General features: G+C 40.1%; 1 protein-coding gene and 1 long non-coding RNA gene across 7 annotated transcripts in view; one reads left to right on the top strand and one right to left on the bottom strand.

The window, feature by feature from the left end:
* PPP2R2B (protein phosphatase 2 regulatory subunit Bbeta) overlaps positions 1-18,730 on the bottom strand; it is a 462,912-nt gene that overhangs the window by 317,647 nt on the left and 126,535 nt on the right. The gene's annotated exons all lie outside the window — the stretch shown is intronic.
* The window catches only part of LOC147584390 (uncharacterized), a 28,092-nt gene that overhangs the window by 1,587 nt on the left and 7,775 nt on the right, over positions 1-18,730 (top strand). Inside the window, exons 1-2 of one of the 3 annotated variants that reach the window (XR_015249244.1) lie at positions 8,157-8,246; positions 9,492-9,591. The exons of 1 other annotated variant lie outside the window; for it this stretch is intronic. This is a non-coding gene — a long non-coding RNA (uncharacterized LOC147584390). Of the gene's footprint in view, positions 1-8,156; positions 8,247-9,491; positions 9,592-18,730 lie in introns of those variants that run through there. One more of the 3 variants, XR_015249242.1, reaches the window with a different exon arrangement.

The following is an 18,730-nucleotide window of genomic DNA, read 5'->3' as shown; positions in this document are numbered from 1 at the left end:
TGGTAGCAACAGATTTGCCCAATATTTGTTTATCTGGGGAGGCCTTTATTTTGCCTTCATTTTTGAGGAATAGTATTGGTAGATACCGAATTCTTGTTTGACAGTTAGTTTTCTTTCTGCATTCTGAATATGTCCTTCTCCTGCCTGCTGGCCTCCATGGTTTTAGATGAGAAGCCAGCTGGTCATTGGATCGATGTTTGCCTATAGATGATGAGTTGTTTTTTCTTGCTGTTTTTTCCAAGATTTTCTCTTTGGTTTATGCTTTTCACAGTTTGACTACAATGTGTCAAGGTGTGGATCTATTTATATTTATCCCACTTCGGTTTCTTTGAACTTTCTGGATATATAGATTAATGCCTTTTAAAAATCAAATTTAGGAAGTTTGGGGCTATTATTTTTTCAAATGTTTCCGTCCTTTCTTTTCTCTCCGTGTGGGACTCCCATTACATGGACGTTGCTATGCTCGATCTTATCCCACTAGTTTTCAGAGGCTCTGTTCGTTTTTGTCTTTATCCTTCAGATTAGATAATTTCTACCAATTTATAGTTCACGGATTCTTTCTTCTGCATGCTCAAACCTGCTGATGAGCCCCTTTAGTGAAATTTTCTTTCTTTTTTACAGCTATTATTCTTCTCAGGTATAGAATTTCTACTTGGTACTTTTAATAATCTTATATCCTGATTAAGAATCTCTATTTGTTGATCTATTGTTAGTTTCCTTTAATCTTTAAATAAGTGTCCTTTAGTTCTTTGAACATATTTGTAGTAGTTGCCTTCCTTTGTCTGCTAATAGCTGATAACAGAAGATTTCTATTCAGTGCTTCCATTCAGAAGAGATGATTTCTATTCATTGCTTCTTTTACCTGAGTGTGGGTCACACTTTGTTTCTTGGCAAGTCTCTTAATTTTTTTTTTTCTTAAAAAATGGGACATTCTAGTTAATATAGTACAGCTACTTTGATTCTGGTATTTTTTTTTTCTCTTGGAGGTTGTTGTTGCTACTGCTTTGTTTAATAACTTGCCTGGGCTATATTTGTGTCCCGAGTCACTAGTGTCTCTGATAAATTGTTGTGATTTTAAATATATATCCTTCATTTTTAAACCTGGCTTGCTAGGTGTTACTCCTTAGTCTGCGCAGCTTGGTGGTCAACTAATGATTGCACATCTACTGTGCTCTAACACCTTGAACCAGTAAAGCTCCCATTCATTGCTGTTGGATATGTTTGTGGGTAGGGGAACACATTTAAAATCCAGGCTGTCTTTTTTTTTTTTTTTTTTTTTTTTAAAGAGGCAACAGATATTGTACCTCATTGTTGCAATATGGGAAGGAGAAGGTGGCTTTTATTTTTTATTTTTTTTTTCAACGTTTATTTATTTTTGGGACAGAGAGAGACAGAGCATGAACGGGGGAGGGGCAGAGAGAGAGGGAGACACAGAATCGGAAACAGGCTCCAGGCTCTGAGCCATCAGCCCAGAGCCTGACGCGGGGCTCGAACTCACGGACCGCGAGATCGTGACCTGGCTGAAGTCGGACGCTTAACCGACTGCGCCACCCAGGCGCCCCAAAATCCAGGCTGTCTTTAAGCCTCCTGGGTTTTAATTTCTTCTGGGCCCTTTTGAGTCTCTTACACTCACACACTCAGACCCAGGATTAACCAGAAGCATGTGAAGGGCTTGGGCTCTCTTCAGTCTCCACTATATACATAAACAGTCTCAGCCAGGGATATGCTGTCTTTGACCACAAATGTGATTCTTCCCAACCGTCCACCTAAAGGACGATCATTTCTACTGACAGCTTTGTTGAGTGTTTGCGTTGCCCACCTGTCTAAACTGGGTGAGTCTCCTCAACACTGGCAGAGAGGCTGCTGTTTTCCATGTTCCACTCTGCCTGGGGTTTTGACTTTCCCAATTCAGGCCCTGAGTCCACAAATTATGTAGACCATCCTGCTTAGGACAGAACTTCTTTTACTCTATTTTTTTCATGGATCACCTTTCACACACTTAAGTCCAACATATGCTAATGGATCAAGAGCAGTAAAATTATTCTTATATAAGTAAGATAATTTCAGCAACAAGTTCTACACTGATATTGCTATAAACCAAGCCAGTTGACTTGAAATAAGTTGAAAACGTTCAGTGAACTCTCCAAACATCAGGTGCTGCTTATTCTTAGTCACGTGGCCTTTCCTCGCGGCAAAGAATGGTAAAAATCTGATGCTGCCCTGACTGCCATCACTCAGTACTCCACAACTGTAACAGATAACACTAATTACTAATTTCTTCCCCACCCAGACACAGTCCCAGAATCTTCCTCAGACAGAGCTCAAGGCAGCCATTATGTGGGAGACAAGACCTCTTAGACATACCTTCTTCAAGTTCCCAAAGCTGAAGTTCATTTTTCTTCCTATTGTCTGCTCTGCTTCTACTCACCAGTCAAGGCTTTGGGTTTGGTTTCCTGAGAAACATGTCCTTTTTTTATTTGGGTTTCAGGCTCAGTTCTGTTTCAGTTTTTCTACTGGATCTCCGTAGTACTGCCATGCTGATTCCTCCATTCTCATGATTTAAAAAACATTTTTAAACATTTATTATTGAGAGACAGAGAGAGACAGAGCATGAGCACGGGAGGGGCAGAGAGAAGAGACACAGAATCTGAAGCAGGCTCCAGGATCAGAGCTGTCAGCACAGAGCCCGAGGCGGGGCTCGAACTCACAAACTGCGAGATCATGACCTGGGCCAAAGTCAGGCGCTGAACTGCCTGAGCCACCCAGACGCCCCTCCATTCTCATGATTTAAAACCCTGTCCATTTATTGGCCTCTCTCAAATCTATATTTAGACTAGATTTCTCACCCAGACTCCAACTCCCTCTATATCATCTCCACTGGGAAGTCTTAAGGACATCTCCAAGTGACCATGCCAAAAACTGAACCCCTAATTTCCCACTTGGAACCTCTTCCACCCCTATAGGCTTTCTCCATCTTGGCTGATGTTAAATTCATTCTCTCACATGCTCAGACCAAAAAACTTAGGGCCATCCTCAATTCTTCTCATTCTCTTTCATACTGTGAGGAAATCCTGTTGGCTACCTTGAAAATAAATCAGAACCCTATGCCTTCTTACCACCGTCACTGCCTCCATTCTGGTGTAAGCCACAACATCTCTCGGGGTATTATTACAACTGATTTCACTACTTCTAACTTTGTTTCTTTATATTCTATACTCAGAGCATTTCTTGATCCCTGCTATTCTATGCTTAACATAATGGCCAGAAGGATCCTCTTTAAAAGTAAGGCTAATTGTGCCACTCCTCTGCTCAAAACGTTGCAGTTACCTCCCATCTCACTTAGGATAAAAGCCAAAGGCTCTTTTCTTTTGTTTTTGTTGTTGTTGTTTTAGTGAATATAATATTGTCAAATTGGCTTCCATACAACACCCAGTGCTCATCCCAACAAGTGCCCTCCTCAATGCCCATCACCCATTTTCCCCTCCCCCCCACCCCCTCCATCCACCCTCAGTTTGTTCTTTGTATTTAAGAGTCTCTTGTGTTTGCCTCCCTCCCTCTCTGTTTGTAACTACCTTTTCTCCCTTCCCTTCCCCATGGTCCTCCATTAAGTTTCTCAAGTTGCACATATGAGTGAAAACATAGGATATCTGTCCTTCTCTGACTGACTTATTTCACTCAGCATAATACTTTCAGCTTTTCAATGACTCACCTTACGTGGTCTGTCCTGCAACCCCCTTAATCTACCAATCTCATCTTTTTCTATATGGCCTCTTATTCCTTTCCAGGCATGCTGGTCTGATGCTTCTTGAAAACATGAAGCCAGGTTTCTAGATACCTTCCATTGGCAGATTCTTCTTCCTGAGATACTCTTTCCTCAGATATCCATGTGGCTAATTCTCTTTCTTCAAGGTGTTGCTCAAATGCCACCTTTTCAATAAAGCCCACCTTGACCACCCTATTTCAAATCGTACACCTATCCTTTCCATCTGCCTCTCCCTCACTGCAATTCCTTCTGGCTCTTCTTTAACCCCCACCCCCATCTCATCATTTTCAATATTCTCCTTTCTCCCCCAGAGAATATCACCTTCCACGGTATGATAGAATTTACTTATTTATTGTCCTTATTATTTATCTTCCCCCTCTCTAGAATGTTGTAACTCAAAAAGGGCATGGATTTTTGTCTTTTCCACTGGCATCTCATAGTTCCTAGAAAAGTGAGTGGTGCATAATAGGCATTCAAAAAACAGTTGTTGAATGAATATTTGAATCAGTGGCGGATCTATGGTTCTGATATCTAAGTAGGTGTTTTTGAAGACACAGACTGAATGTGATAACAATTTCCAAAGAAACTTCAGGGGTAGCAGAGTTCAAAGAAATGTCAAGAAAATCTTCATGAAAAAGAAGTCAGTGGTTAAAAGAAAAATTGAATGGGATATTATATCCTTATCTTGACAAGTCCTGGGGTACATTAGCATATTAAAGGTTCTGAGAAGTCCTTAAGGCAAGAAATTGACTCAACTTTATTTTTCTCTGGCTTTTTTCAGAATTACTATTTTTTTTAATCTTTGATTTCCTGTAGATTGAAAAGTATATGCTTAGGTGAAGGGGTCTGGGGTGGGGGTGGGGAGACACTTATCCTGCTTGTTATTCTCCAGGCTTCTTAGATCTGTGGTTTGGAGTCTAACATTAATTTGGGAAATTTCTCAATCATTATTGTTTCAAATATTTCTTCTGTTCCATTCTCTTTCTTCTTTTTTCCAGTATTCCCATTATGCATATGTTACATCTTTTGTAGTCATCTGGGATATTCTGTTCAATTTTTTTGCCTTTTCAGTCTTGTTTTCTTTGCTTCCCAGTTTCCAAGGATTCTACTGCTATATCCTTTAGTTCAGAGATCTTTCCTCGGCCATGTCCAGTCTACTAATGAGCCCATCAAAGGCATTCTTCGTTTATGTCATGGTGTTTTTTTTCCGTCTAGCATTTCTTTTTTCTTTTTCTAGCATTTCTTTTTGGTTCTCTCTTAGGATTTCCATCTCTCTGCTTCTGCCATCCATCTGTTCATGCATGCAGTCTACCTTATCCATGGGAGCGCCGACTATATTAATGATCATTGTTTTAAATTCCCAGTCTGATAATCTGTTAATTGCAACATTCTTTCCATATCTGGTTCTGATACTTATTCAGTCTCTTTAAATTGTGGGGTTTTGTTTGTTTGTTTGTTTGTTTAAATTTAGTATGTCTTATAATTTTTTCTTGGTAGCTGGGCATGATGAACTGGGTAAAAGGAACTGCTAAAAACAGGCCTTTAGGAATGAGATGAAAATACGTGAGGGGAAGGGAAGTGTTCAGCAGTCCTATGATTAGGTATTCATCTATTAGTGAGCCTATGCCTCTGGCCCGTGAACTTCACAAGTGCTTCTCAGTTTTTTTCTTGTCTCCTAGGTAGGACAGGATAGCTAGAGTGGGCTAGAGTTGACTATTTCCCACCTTTCATGTGGAAGGGTAGAGCTGACTAGAAGTGGGTATTTCCCTGTCCCCAGGTCAGTTAAGTTCTGATAAAACTCCAGTGCATTGCAGTTTGGTTAACTTCTTAACCAGGCAGGTCTTGCTGAGAAGAATGCTCTGGCATATTTCAAAATGGTTCTATTCCCCTCTCTTGCTGGAAGAACAAGGGGATTTTTGTCTGATATTTACTGTGAGAACCTAGTTGACTTCTTGGAGGTAACTTTCATATATTGTACCCCCTCCCCTCCATGACTGGGTACCCTTGGACTTTTTAACTCTCAGAGATGTCCACACTGAGCCTCCAGGCACTTGTCAATTATAGTTCAGGTTCTCCTACCCTGACACTGGTTCCTCAAACTGCTTCCCCTTGTGAGTCTCTGCTCCAGTAAGCCAACACTCCCTACATTCACCTCTGTCTCCAATCCCGGGGGGGCAGCCGTTTCTCCTGCACCCTCCCTTCTTCTACAAATCCAAGAAGAGTTGTGTACTTTTCAGTACATTCAGCTTTTCACCTATTGTTGGGATGGAATGGCAGCGTCTAAGCTCCTTATATGTGGAACTGGAAACTGGTTTATATACAATGTATAAGAAAAAATGAGTCGGAGTTGTGAGCATGAGCTCTGGAAATGTACCGCTTGGGTTTATATCTTGACTCTTAACAGTTATTTCGTGTCTCTAAGCCTTATCTCTTTTATCTGTAAAATCAAGATGGGAGCTATATAATAGTTTGAGGTGAGGATTCAATAAAATAATATATGTAAATAGTGTCTAGTACATAAGAAGCACCCCCACAATTTTTTAATTAAATAATTATTTGAATGCCTATGATTGTCCACGTTATTCTAGATGTCAGAGATGCAGAAATAGAAATTGGACTCCCTTCACAGAGCTGATGTTCTATATAAGCAGGAGACCAACTAGAAACTTGTGAACTAATAAGCGAACATTTTCTGATAGTAACAGTAGTATGAAGGAAACAAATCAGTCTTAGGTGATAGAGGGGAAAGGAGGTGGGCTTCTGACTGATTAGTCCAGAAACACTTTTCAGAGAAGTGGCCACTTGTAATGAGAGCAGACCAGTGAGGAACCAGCCAAGCAAAGATCTTTCTGAAAAAAAAGAGCATCACAGCAGGGGAACATCAAAAGCACAGTTGTGACAGTAGAAGCAAGCTTGGCTTGATCAGGATTAGAAGAAAAGTCCATGTGGCTGGTTGTGAGGAATATAGGAGAGAAATGGCATCTCTACTGCTTTAAATAACACCAACCCCTGTGGGCCTTTATTTAGAGGATGAGCTCTCAATTTATAATTTCATTTTTGAAGAGAGAGAGGAACGTGGTTTTAGAGGGATTCTAGCAATGATCCAGGGGTCTGGAGAAGAAGGAAGTTGCAATTATTTGAGTCCTGGGATTCAGGGGGAAGTGACCAGCCTGTTTTGAATAGGTTTTCTGGGTTGGGGCAGTGATCTCTGCTCTCCAGTACCCTACCCCCAACACACACACAAAGGGCAGTGAGGTTAAGGTGGATGTGACTGACCAACTCGGAGGATAAAGAGACATGAGTTAAAAACTCAAAGAAAAGATCCATACTTGGCTCTTAATGGTATTGTGCTTCCCCCTGCCCCCAAATGCTCTCATTCTTGCTGAAGCCTACCTTCATTTCTCTCAGTTGACATGTTAGTCTAAAAATTCTCTTTTCTGTACTCTTTCTCCACCTCCCTCCTTTTGGAGGGCAGAGACAAATCTCTTGGGTATAACTAAACATCCAGAAAAATGCTCGGCCAATACTGCATGCTATTACTTTAACTTGTAAAAACTCAATTATTTACCCTACCATAATTAAGTCCTTTTCCAGACATAAAACTCCCCACATGCTGAGTGAATATAAATTTTCATTGGTGTTCATTTGACCTTGCAAACTAGCCTGAAAATTGTGTCCCCTTTTGCCAAAAAAAATTTTTTAGTGTTCTTCTCAATAACTATAGTTGAAAGGGGAAAGTGATATCTCTGTAACTCAAACCAGATCCTTTTGCAATAATACCTTGGCAAGTGACAATGTGATGAATTGTTTCATGCGTGCATGCTTTTGTTCACTATCTTAATGTTGCTGAACGCAGAACCAACCTGTTTATTATTCTTCTGCTGCACAATGGGAAAGGGAGGTAAGAGGATGGGTGACCTCCCTGCAACTTCAAACAGTTTCTTAACAAGAATGCCTGCTCCTCACGACATCCTTGGAAATGTCCAGAAACAGTACCCACTCTCAATAATCTGTTTTCTAAATGGGAAGCATTTTCTTGATGAATCTAAGCCCAGTCAAGGGTACGCTATGGCACGAATTCAAACATTCAGGGATTGTTTGCCTATAGGGATTTACTTAGATGCCATCTTCCTTTTTTATCAAATTCTTGGCTTCTGAGACATTTCATGGTTCTTAGCAACTCTGGCAGAAGGTAAGCAAGAGTTACAGGGGAGGACACTCAGGCCATTTTTACCTCCTCACTCACTAGCAGGCATGGGAAATGCCTAGGTGGGTGGTACAAAGGACTGAAATTGTGAGGCTCAAGAATTCTCTATAGGTTTTCATTAGTCCCACCTTGGCTTGCTCTTTCATGAATAATCGAGAGTTGACTCTAAATGCGAAACTCGTGTTAATTATCTTAATGACTAATAAAGAAGTTATGTCCTCAAATCTTCAATGGAGACTAGAAGACAACTGTGTGAAGGCACAGCGGGCTCTGCTTGTACGTGAGTGTGCCTATCTCTGTGTGAGTTTTGTCTCTGTAGTGTGGGTGGGAAAGGATTAATCTAAATTCTCTCCCCCAACCTCCAGCCACTCTCCAGGTCTGGTCATTAGCAACAATGTGGTTTATTTCCCAACGGCCCTCCCTAGGCATCGGGAGAGTTCCAAACTCTTTGGTCCTTCCTTAGTATGTTCAGTTTGGACTCAATTGTCTAGACCCCAGGGAATCAAGATTCTCCAATTCAAATCCTTTTGTGTTCTAGAGGTTATCAGGTTATCAGCCGGCCCCTCAGTTTTCTGTCTTGGTGTTAAGGGATCAATCAAATTACCTAAGATATCCAATCTTTGGACAACAGATGCTGTGAAGAGACTGAAGGGTCTAGTGGTCCAGGTGGCTAAGCCCTTTCCCCCTGCTGAGAGCTTCTTTATGCACATCACATTTGTGATTAGGATAAGCAAGGTCACAGAGCAGTGAGAAAATGGAAGCTAATCACCTAGTGCATGTCAAGAAATACTGAATGTGGAAGCGTCTCAAGAGAACCTTGAGAAGGAGGGCCGGTAGAGAAAGCTATATCCATCAGAGATATTACAGCTGTGGAGGTAAGAGGGAGGCCTTGAGAATCTGGAAGGACAGCTCAGAAAACAATGTTTCTTTACCTGTAACAGCATTAAGCACCCGAAAATCTAAAATGTCCATGTGGGAATTAGAGTGTATGTTGTTTTAATTAAAGCAAATTGTATTCTACCTTGGAATTGTAACTAATTCTGTGTGTACTTTGAAAAATTCTGATTTAAAAAAAAATCCTTTCAATCAGCAGCTGAGATTTCAAGTAAAAGAGATTGGAAAATAATCCCATGTGTTTCCAATTGGATGAATTGTTTGCTTGTAAAGTTATTTCCTAAGATTTTTTTTTCAATTAACATATTAGATCCTTGAGGAGTACGTTGGATAAATGCCCAAGTTGCTCTTTGGTTAAGTAGAATAGCACAAAGTCTGTGTTCTGGGAACCCAATCCTCTGATTAGTGAGCAGGTCAAACCTCACCTTAATTATTTCTTCTAAAAATCAGAAGGCTTTTTATGATTATTCGAGAGGGTTGCTTTTTTTTTTCATTCTCTGTCACATAAGCATTTTGGTTATGGTGCCTACTTTTTGAGGAAAAACAAAAGGGAAAAAACCCCGCTATCAACCACACTTGTGATGCTATTGATTACCATTTTGTTTTGTTCTGAAATTTCCACTTCAGGCAGATTTCCAAGCATTCAGATAGAAGCAAAATGAAACACATGTACTCTATGAGCATACGGCTTATTGCAAGAAACAGAACCTATGAGAAACCAGAGGAGGTAATCTTTAACAAGCGAGGGAAAATAAAGTGTGTGTGTGCGTGTGTGTGTGTGTGTGTGTGTGTGTGTGTGCATGCATGTATGTGTGTGTGTAGATAAGTGAATGAGGGAGGCTCTGGCCTCAAAGAATGTATGTACAACTTTTCTAGTTTTAGCTGTAGCTCAAATTTTAAAGCCAAATATTTGAAACTTGGATCATATTTCATCAAAGTTGAAATAGAAAGAAATCAGAGGAAACAACAAATGTTTAAGTGAAAGGTGGTGTTATTGTGAACCAGACTGCTAATTGGTAATGTCCATAATGAGGCAGGGCTAGCCTGGATACAGAATTATGAGGAGGGAAGGACTTGCCTTTGGTGTGGAAAAATAGATGGGACTTTGTCACTCTCCTGCTGCAGTGTGTTCCTACTCTACCAGTGACTGTTGATTCATTCGTGAATTTATTCATCCATTCCACCACTCTGTACTAAACGTCTACCAGTTACCAGGCACTGAAGATACAACAGGAAAAACCAGAGCAACTGACAGCCAGTCCCTTGTGCTACTTACAGTCCAATGAAGGATGGAATTATACCAGACACGGCTATGCCGAATGAGCCATGCCAACATGAGGGATGGCCAAGTAGCTCTGGGAGCACTTGGTGGGGCTGTCCAACAGCATCTGGGGACGGTGTTGAGCTGTCAGGAAGTAAATCTTCTGAGGAAGTGGCATTTTAGCTGAGGCCCAAAAGATAAGCCAGAGAGCAAAGGGGAATGGCAAAGAGGAAGAAAAAAACTGTGATAGTTGGTATATTGGAGGAACTAAAAAGAAGTTTGGTGTGTCTTAGGTGTGAAGTTTGGTAGAAAACATGGCTGGGGAAGTGAGCAAATCTTAGAACCATGCTGATTTGAGACATGACTTCTGAGGTCTGCATAGGCTTAGAGTCAGATGTTGCTGAGTTTGATTCGCAGTTCGATCTTTCCCAACTGCCTGGGCAAGTCATTTCACTTGGAAGCCTTGTTTTCCTTATCTAGAAATGGAATGGAAATATACCTACTTCATAAGGCTGATTGAAAAATTGATGACTGGGGGCGCCTGGGTGGCGCAGTCGGTTAAGCGTCCGACTTCAGCCAGGTCACGATCTCGCGGTCCATGAGTTCGAGCCCCGCGTCAGGCTCTGGGCTGATGGCTCAGAGCCTGGAGCCTGTTTCCGATTCTGTGTCTCCCTCTCTCTCTGCCCCTCCCCCGTTCATGCTCTGTCTCTCTCTGTCCCAAAAATGAATAAAAACGTTGAAAAAAAAAATTAAAAAAAAAAAAAAAAAAAAAAGAAAATTGATGACCGGACATGACTCTACGTGGCAGATCAGAGTATTCAATTAATGGGAGCTATGGCTGTTCCTTCTGCAATGGTCAAATAAAATGGCATTTCCACATGGAACAATATCTCAGAGAACATAAATTCTATCACCATCATTTTAGGCATCAGCAAGGCTAGATGTGTTGACATTGTGGGGTGGCATAACTTCCTGAAGTGTCTCAGTCACATATTCCATATGGGCGGTTGGTCATATCTCTAGTTCCAAGACAGCAAAGATTTCCCAATATAAGCAGTGGAGTCACTTGATAAAATATCATTTTAGCCAGTCTTTCCATCTGCTGGTACACTGTCCTGATCATTCATGTTGCTTAATAAGATCTTTAAATTACTATCACATCCCCCTCTGAGGGGACACAGGAAGTAAATGAAATAAATAGCCATACACACGGGTTACCAATACAGGAGATAACCATGTTTTTGTTAGCAGCCTTAAGAATCCTGGTAAGCAAGGACAAAAAAAAAAAAAAAAAAAAAAAAAAAAAACCCTCAACCCCTAGACAATTATTATGACTGTGTTTTTTTTTATTTGTTAAAAAAAAACAATGGTTTAGGGGCTCCTGGGTGGCTCAGTCAGTTAAGCGTCTGACTCTTGGTTTCAGCTCAAGTCATGATTTCACAGTTTGAGTTCTACCCAATATTGGGCTCTATGCTGACAGCTCAGAACCTGCCTGGGGTTCTCTCTCTCTACCTTTCCCCCCCAAAAAAGTAAATAAACAAACAAACTAAAAATAACAAAGAGAACGGTGTATTGAGATCTTGCAGTCCTTTTGATTACTTTTCATATCACTAGCCACCAACTAACAAAACCTTTCTCTGTAGACAGACCATGCAGAAAGCAGAAGAGCTCTCCTGAGCCAAAAAGAGAAGTCTGTTGCCTAATTTCTTTTAACCCCTAAGGCTGGGGGCTTAGTTTTTATGTATGAGCTCTTTAACACATCTATACTGAGAATCTGCTCCATACCAGGTAACTAGGATCATAGACATAGAGGACACACTTTATACTCTCTGGGAGGGCATTGGTCTGCTGGGGAGACAGAGAACCAGTAAGTTAGCATTTTTTTCCCCAATGTTTTCCAGTGGCAGCCCCTGTGCTAAGTGCTTTATATGTTTTATTAGAGTGGATTCTCTAAAACAACCCTTTGAACAAGGCAGTGGTCACTTCAATTTGCAGATAAGAAAACTGAGATTTAAGAGTTACTCACCCAAGGACAGATAGGTAACACGTGGAGGAGCTGGGGCAGTCTTACCCCCTGGATCCAGTTGGGAATGCTCCAGATACCTTCTGGCATTACCACAACGTGTGGTTTTGAGTGTACTACGTACTGTGGAAGCAATACTGACAGAAGGCAGGAGAGAGGAAAGGAGACACAGAGCCAGAGCCATTTCCCAAAGGAGGTAGTCTCTGAACTGGGATTTGAGGGCTGAGCAGTATGTGGCTGGGTAAAAAGCTGGAGGCAAGGAGACACCCTTGGAGTTAAGTGAGCAGCATTTATACTTTCCAGAAGAGAAAGGCTTCAAGGAAATGCGGGAAGCTCAGAGGAGCGCTTGGTTATCTGTGTCAACAAAGGAAACATGTGCGACAGATGATCTAAGATTAACGTCTATTTGGCTTCTGTATAGATAATGTTTTTATTTATTTATATCCTGCCTCATTCCGCAAAGGTTTCGAGGTAAAATTCATTACAATATTTTATGCAGTGACCTTCCTAATTAAGTTTTTCTCTTCACTGTCATGTTCGTCTTTGTATTCCCCGAGCCATATGCACGGCAACGTGAATAAAAGTTGAATTGAATTTACATACTTTGAGCACACTGTAAGTAGTTAGCAAGGGCAACTGGTCCCAGAAGCTTGGTGGGTGGCGAGGAAAGCAGGGCCAAAACTTAAAATTGCTTAGACTGAATACAGTATTTCACTCAATCGAAGATGCCAGTGATCAGAGGGCACACTGCTACTCCATGTGCTACTAGGAAAGAAGAAAACACGGCCAATTAAACCGAAATGCAATGTTGAGTCACTATCTACTGAAAGATGCAATCTGTTTTCAGATATGTTAAAATATGAAAAACTGCGTGTCTTTAAAGAGATGATCTATGGAGATGAGACTATCCCCTCACCAAATAGTCAGAAATTCTAAAAATCAATGGTATTCTGAGCATAAAAGAAAATGAAGACTCTTATGCCATTTTAGATGCCAACTTGTCTAACCATCCAAACCCTAAAGATTCTGGAACTGCTTTAATTTAGCAATTGTACCTCTAGGAATTGAACTTAAGGAAATAAACATAAAAGTTTTTAAGGGTGTCATCACAGAACTACATATAGTCATGAAGAAGAAATACCCTAAAATCATAACTAAACATATATAATGTTATATATACCATTGTATAATATAGTATATAATGTATAATATATTGTGATATATAATTATTGTAATATGATATATATAACATTACAGTTATATAATAGATTAAAATGATGACAGAGAGATATTTATTTAAATGGAAAAACATGTTATAATAAATTAAGTTTTACAACTCAGGTGATAAAATATGTGCTACAAGAGAAAATTACTGCTGTGAAAGAAAAATACAGTTCCATCTCGTATTTACATATGAATAAAGTCTGGACCGGCATATATCAAAATGTTAACAAGGGTTGTCTGGATAAAGGGATGTTAGTTGATCTTTTTCTTTCCTCTGTGTTTTAATTTTTAAAAAATTGGAAACCCGGACACTAGTTAGACATAGACTTTTACATAGATAATATGAATGTGGATAACAGAAAACCAGCTTGACTTAGAAACTTCATTTTCTGTGGAGTAGTCTCCTGAATCTTTCCTGTTTCCTACATGAGCCTGGCTGGGCTGGTTCCAACTGAGACCCTGTTTAAAAGATATGGAAGAGGCTGTTTGATTCCCAATTGGAAATGCAACTTTACCACCTGGAGTTTCCCTCAAAAGCTGATACCTAAAATGAGAAAATAAATACTGCAGACCACAAGTATGCAAGGGTCTGGGGAACTCCAAAGGTCTGATGTCATCCTACTCTGAGCAAAGTATGAGATCCTGAGTTCAGGCAAGACAAGTTCCAGGTTCCACAACTGGGAGGGAGGGTGATGATCAGAAGTCAAGGTTAGACTTCAATTTTTATCCTGGCTAATGTGGAAAACCACCAGATCGGTCTCTAAGTACCACACCTGCTACAAATCCATGGGTTCTTTTTTTTTTTTTTTTGCAAGTCATTTATAATTCTTCATGGCTGAAGTCATTTCCTGAGAGGTAAAGCCTTGGTGGCTTAGATTCCCCTTTAGGGATAAAGTATAGTAATTGATTGTGTCTACATAGTAAACTGGTCTGCCCAAAGTTCACAGGAGACATTGGTTTTGAATAGCCAGTCGTACAGCTCCTGCTTGAACAGATAAGACCGTAGACTGAATGCATTCTGCATGTGTTTTTTATCCCCAATCTCATGAGTTACCTTTTGATATGTTTTTAGTATAGCTTTATATTAATTTATAGCTTGCTTTAGAACATAAGCTTTCCTTTATACTTTTCAAGGATTATATATCTAACTTTTCCTTAATATATAGTTCAGGTAATATAATAATTTTAATTGTGCAATCAATTTTTATTTACTTGTTTATAGACTTGGGCTTGTCATTTCATTTGTCAGCTTTGCCATTTTGATCCATTTGTTATCTATTATCTATTATCTATCTTTCTTGTATTTACTTATTTTTTTAATTTTTTTAATGTTTGTTTATTTTTGAGAGAGAGAGAGAGTGAGTAGGGGAGGAGCAGAAAGAGGGAGACACAGAATCTGAAACAGGCTCCAGGCTCTGAGCTGTTAGCAGAGAGCACGACGCTGGGCTCAAACTAATGAGCAGTGAGATTGTGACCTGAGCCAAAGTGGGACGCTTAACTGACTGAGCCACCCAGGGGCCCCTATCTTTCTTTTGTATAATACTGGACAGTTGTAAAACCTAAAAGAATAAGACAAAGATTTCAAGTGACATGGAAGCCTAGGTCAAAGCAGGGAGGGATACAGTATTTGGGGAATGTTTGGGTATTCCAGCATTCATCTTCTCTTTCTTTTTTTAAATTTTTCTTTATTTTTGAGGGGGGGGGAGGGTCAGAGACAGTGGGAGACACAGAATCTGAAGCAGACTCCAGGCTCTGAGCAGTCAGCACAGAGCCTGATGTGGGGCTCAAACTCACCAACCACGAGATCATGACCTGAGCTGAAGTTGGACGCTTAACTGACTGAGCCACCCAGGTGCCCCTGTTTGGCTTTCTTATACTACGTTCTTCTTCTGAATAACAGCACCTTGACTTCTTTTCTACCTTCACGTAATCTTTCTCCCCTTATCTTTTTAAATTTAGTTTATTTATTTATTTTGAGGATGGGGAGGGGTGGAGAGAGAGGGAAAGAGAATACCAAGCAGGCTCCACACCGTCAGTGCAAAGCCTGATATGGGGCTCGAACTCACGAACCTCGAGATCATGAGCTGAGCTGAAGTCAAGAGTTGGACACTTAGCCGACTGGGTCATGCAGGTGCCCCTCTATCCTCCATTAATAGGGTTGCCAGTGCTACCGCCTTGCTCTCCTAGCAGCGGATCTACACCTGGATAAGCAGAGTGCCCCATCCTCCTAGTCAGCATAAGTGGGGACTCAGGGATGGGCACCTAGTCCAAAACCAGCAATCAGATAACTTCTCTGAAATAACTTATGTATGGACACTGAAAAAGAGGAACTTTGTCTCTTTTTTTTCATCTTGGATTATGAGCCATAGGAACACATGTCTGGAGCTAAACCTTACTTGCTTTGACCACATAGGAGAAACCCCTTAGCAGGAGGGAAAATAAGGCCACCACCCAAGGAGGACCAGAGCTAAAAAGGAGTACAGTGATGACCAGACCCATTTAATGATGAGTCCTTAGAGACAGGATGCTCTCCCCCACCCCACCCCTGAATTTCCAAAAAAAAATCCCTTTCCTTGTTTTTAGCATAAGCTTTTTGGAGTTGGGTTTTTGTCATTTGAAAGCGCCCAAATTCTTGACTAATCCTTGGTCTTTTGGTTATCTCCCAAATCACTCTAGGCACATACACATGCTGTTTATGCACACAGAAGTGTCTGTGCTCAAATGAATTATCTATCATAAGAGCATCCAAACAGGTATAATTTGACTGAACTGCAGTTAGTCTAAAAAGAACACAGGTGACTTAAGCCCTGTTGCTATATTTTCCATAAATTGTAGCTTTACTAGAGAAGTGTGCCTTGTCTTTGGTTCCTCTCCCCTTGTGTTCAGACTCTAGTCCTGAACTGGCACGTTCACCCACTCCTGATGCAATTAGATCCTCTAGTTCACTCTGCCAAAGACGCAGCACGGTCAGAAGGCATAGGTTTCCTCGAATCATGTCTTCTTGGTTCTCAAGATTATAAAAGACCACTTAGAAAGAAAATGATTACGAGGCTAAAGAAGATACATTAAGATTTTAACAGAAATCCAGGCTGACTTTGGAAGGCAGCTGGGAAACAGGACCCTCCTCCTCCCACCTTCTCTTCTCCCAAACAAATGCCATATGTCTGTTCACAATGCATTCTGGCTCACCGCTATGTAGTTGACCTTCAGTACTGACAAGATGCCAAAAACACTTGGGACCTAGTTTTCCTCTCAGCTTATTGGTACAGTCATATCTAATATGGTTGAGGAAAAAATGCAAATTGTGATAAACAGGACTGTAATTCTTCAAAGTGGTGCTTCAATGAGATATATCCCAAGATGTTTCACAATATTTATGATGGCTCACAGAAGATGGAGCTTCTGGGGCCTGGGAAAATAATGCTTCTGTTACCTGGGGTGCATTCAGACCACTTCAGCATGTGTGCTGTCTGTATAACATCAAAGAAGTAGGACATATTTACTGCCTTTTTCTAAGTACCATGAATTAACTCCCAGGTCAGTACATTGGATGCAGAATTGTTAACACTGGGGTTGATTATTCCACATGTGGCAAAGTAGATGCTATGTCCTCTTAAAATGACTTTTGTGTTGGTTTTCTAAGGCTCCTGGAGCAAAGTACCACGAACTGGGTGAATTGAAACAACAGGAATTGATCATCTCATAGTTCTGGAGGCTACATGCTTACAGTCAAGGTGTTGGAAGGGCCATGCTCCCTCTGAAACCTATAAGGAAGGATTTTTTCCTTGCTTCTTCTAACTTCTGGTGTTTGCCAGTAAGCCTTGCCATTCCTCAGCTTGTAGACACAGCACTCCGATCTCTGCCTCCATTGTCACATGGTTCTCCTCTTCCTTCTAAGGACACCAGTGACACCGGATGAGGCCCCACTCTAACTCAGTATGAAATCATTTTAAAGTGATTACATCCTATTTCCAAATAAGGTCAGATTTTGAGGTACTGCTGGTTAGGATTTCAACATATCTTTTAGGGAGACATAATTCAACCCATAAAAACTCTATTGTTGACCCTGATTTACATACGGATGCATGCTTCTTACAAAAATAGTAAAATTACTAAGACACATATTCAGAAGAAATTAAAAATCTATGTTTCTACCACCAAAAATAACCATGTTAAAAATGTGATGAACATCTTTTCAAATATTTCTCATACCAACCAAATGGTTTCTCTATTATCAGAAGTAAGTCAAGTTCTGATCACTTACTTGATCAGTCAATGATACTGTTATACCTCTTATTTCCTTTTTCCTTCCTTCCTTTCTCCCTTTTTCTTTTCTTTCTTTTTTTCAGATTCTATTTTTAATCAACTTCTACATCCAATGTGCGACCTGAACTCACAATGGCGAGAACAAGAGTCGTACTCTCCTCCGACTGAGCCAGTCAGTTGTCCCCTCCCCTCTTTTTTTGATTCTACTTAAACAACTATCTTTTTAGGAAAAAATGCCTATGGGTAAGGTATCTCAATAGAAAGGAAATATACATTTTTATTCATATTACCAAGTTATCCATGCAGTAAAGGGTTATTTACTTCCACCAATAATGCATGAGAGTTCTAGTTTCTTCTCCTAATAATTATTAATGAGATGTATAGATGTAAAACTTTAAGTTTATGATTATTTAAAAATATATTCCCCTTTATGAAATTCTAAACCATGGTTCTCCTTTATTCTTAGGTAATAAACATAAAACAATTTTTATCTAGTGCTTTCATAATTTGATTCTTTTAATTTTTAAAACTTTGACTCATCCAGAATTGTGTGTGTGTGTGTGTGTGTGTGTGTGTGTGTGTGTGCATGCATGTAAGGTGTGAATCTGCAATCTAGAGATTTTTATAGAATGGAGTTTCATTTCTTTGTCTTGATTTTTAATTCACTCTAAAAAGTTATATGGTTTTGGAATGTAAAATCAGTGTTTCCTGTTCCCTTTCCAAGGGATCAGATTTACTTAATAAAAGTCCCTATACTAATTCACAGAAAAATGCATTTGTAAAATGGAACCAGGGATGTAATGTTGAGCGCACAGTCAATAAGCAGTACTTTCAGCCTCAATACCATAGTTAATTGAATTTTCCAGCATTCTTGCTACAACTACCCACCTTCTCTCCCACTCAAAATAGCCTATGAGATTGTGAGAATAAATGAAATTACAGGGTTAATCTTTAATCCATTCTAATGTGTTTTCTTTAAATTGCAATATTGGCAAACGTGAGTCTTAAATTTTCACTAGTTCAGATTACTTACAAATCATCTCCCCAAGCCTTTATAAGAGACATGAGGTTAAGTCCCCTGGTTCAGAGAGA

Source organism: Puma concolor, chromosome A1, assembly GCF_028749965.1.
Source record: "Puma concolor isolate L17-30 chromosome A1, mPumCon1.1.hap2, whole genome shotgun sequence".
Taxonomy (NCBI): Eukaryota; Metazoa; Chordata; class Mammalia; order Carnivora; family Felidae; genus Puma; species Puma concolor.
Note: the sequence above shows the minus strand (reverse complement) of the source record. Positions and strands in the feature narration are given on the sequence as shown.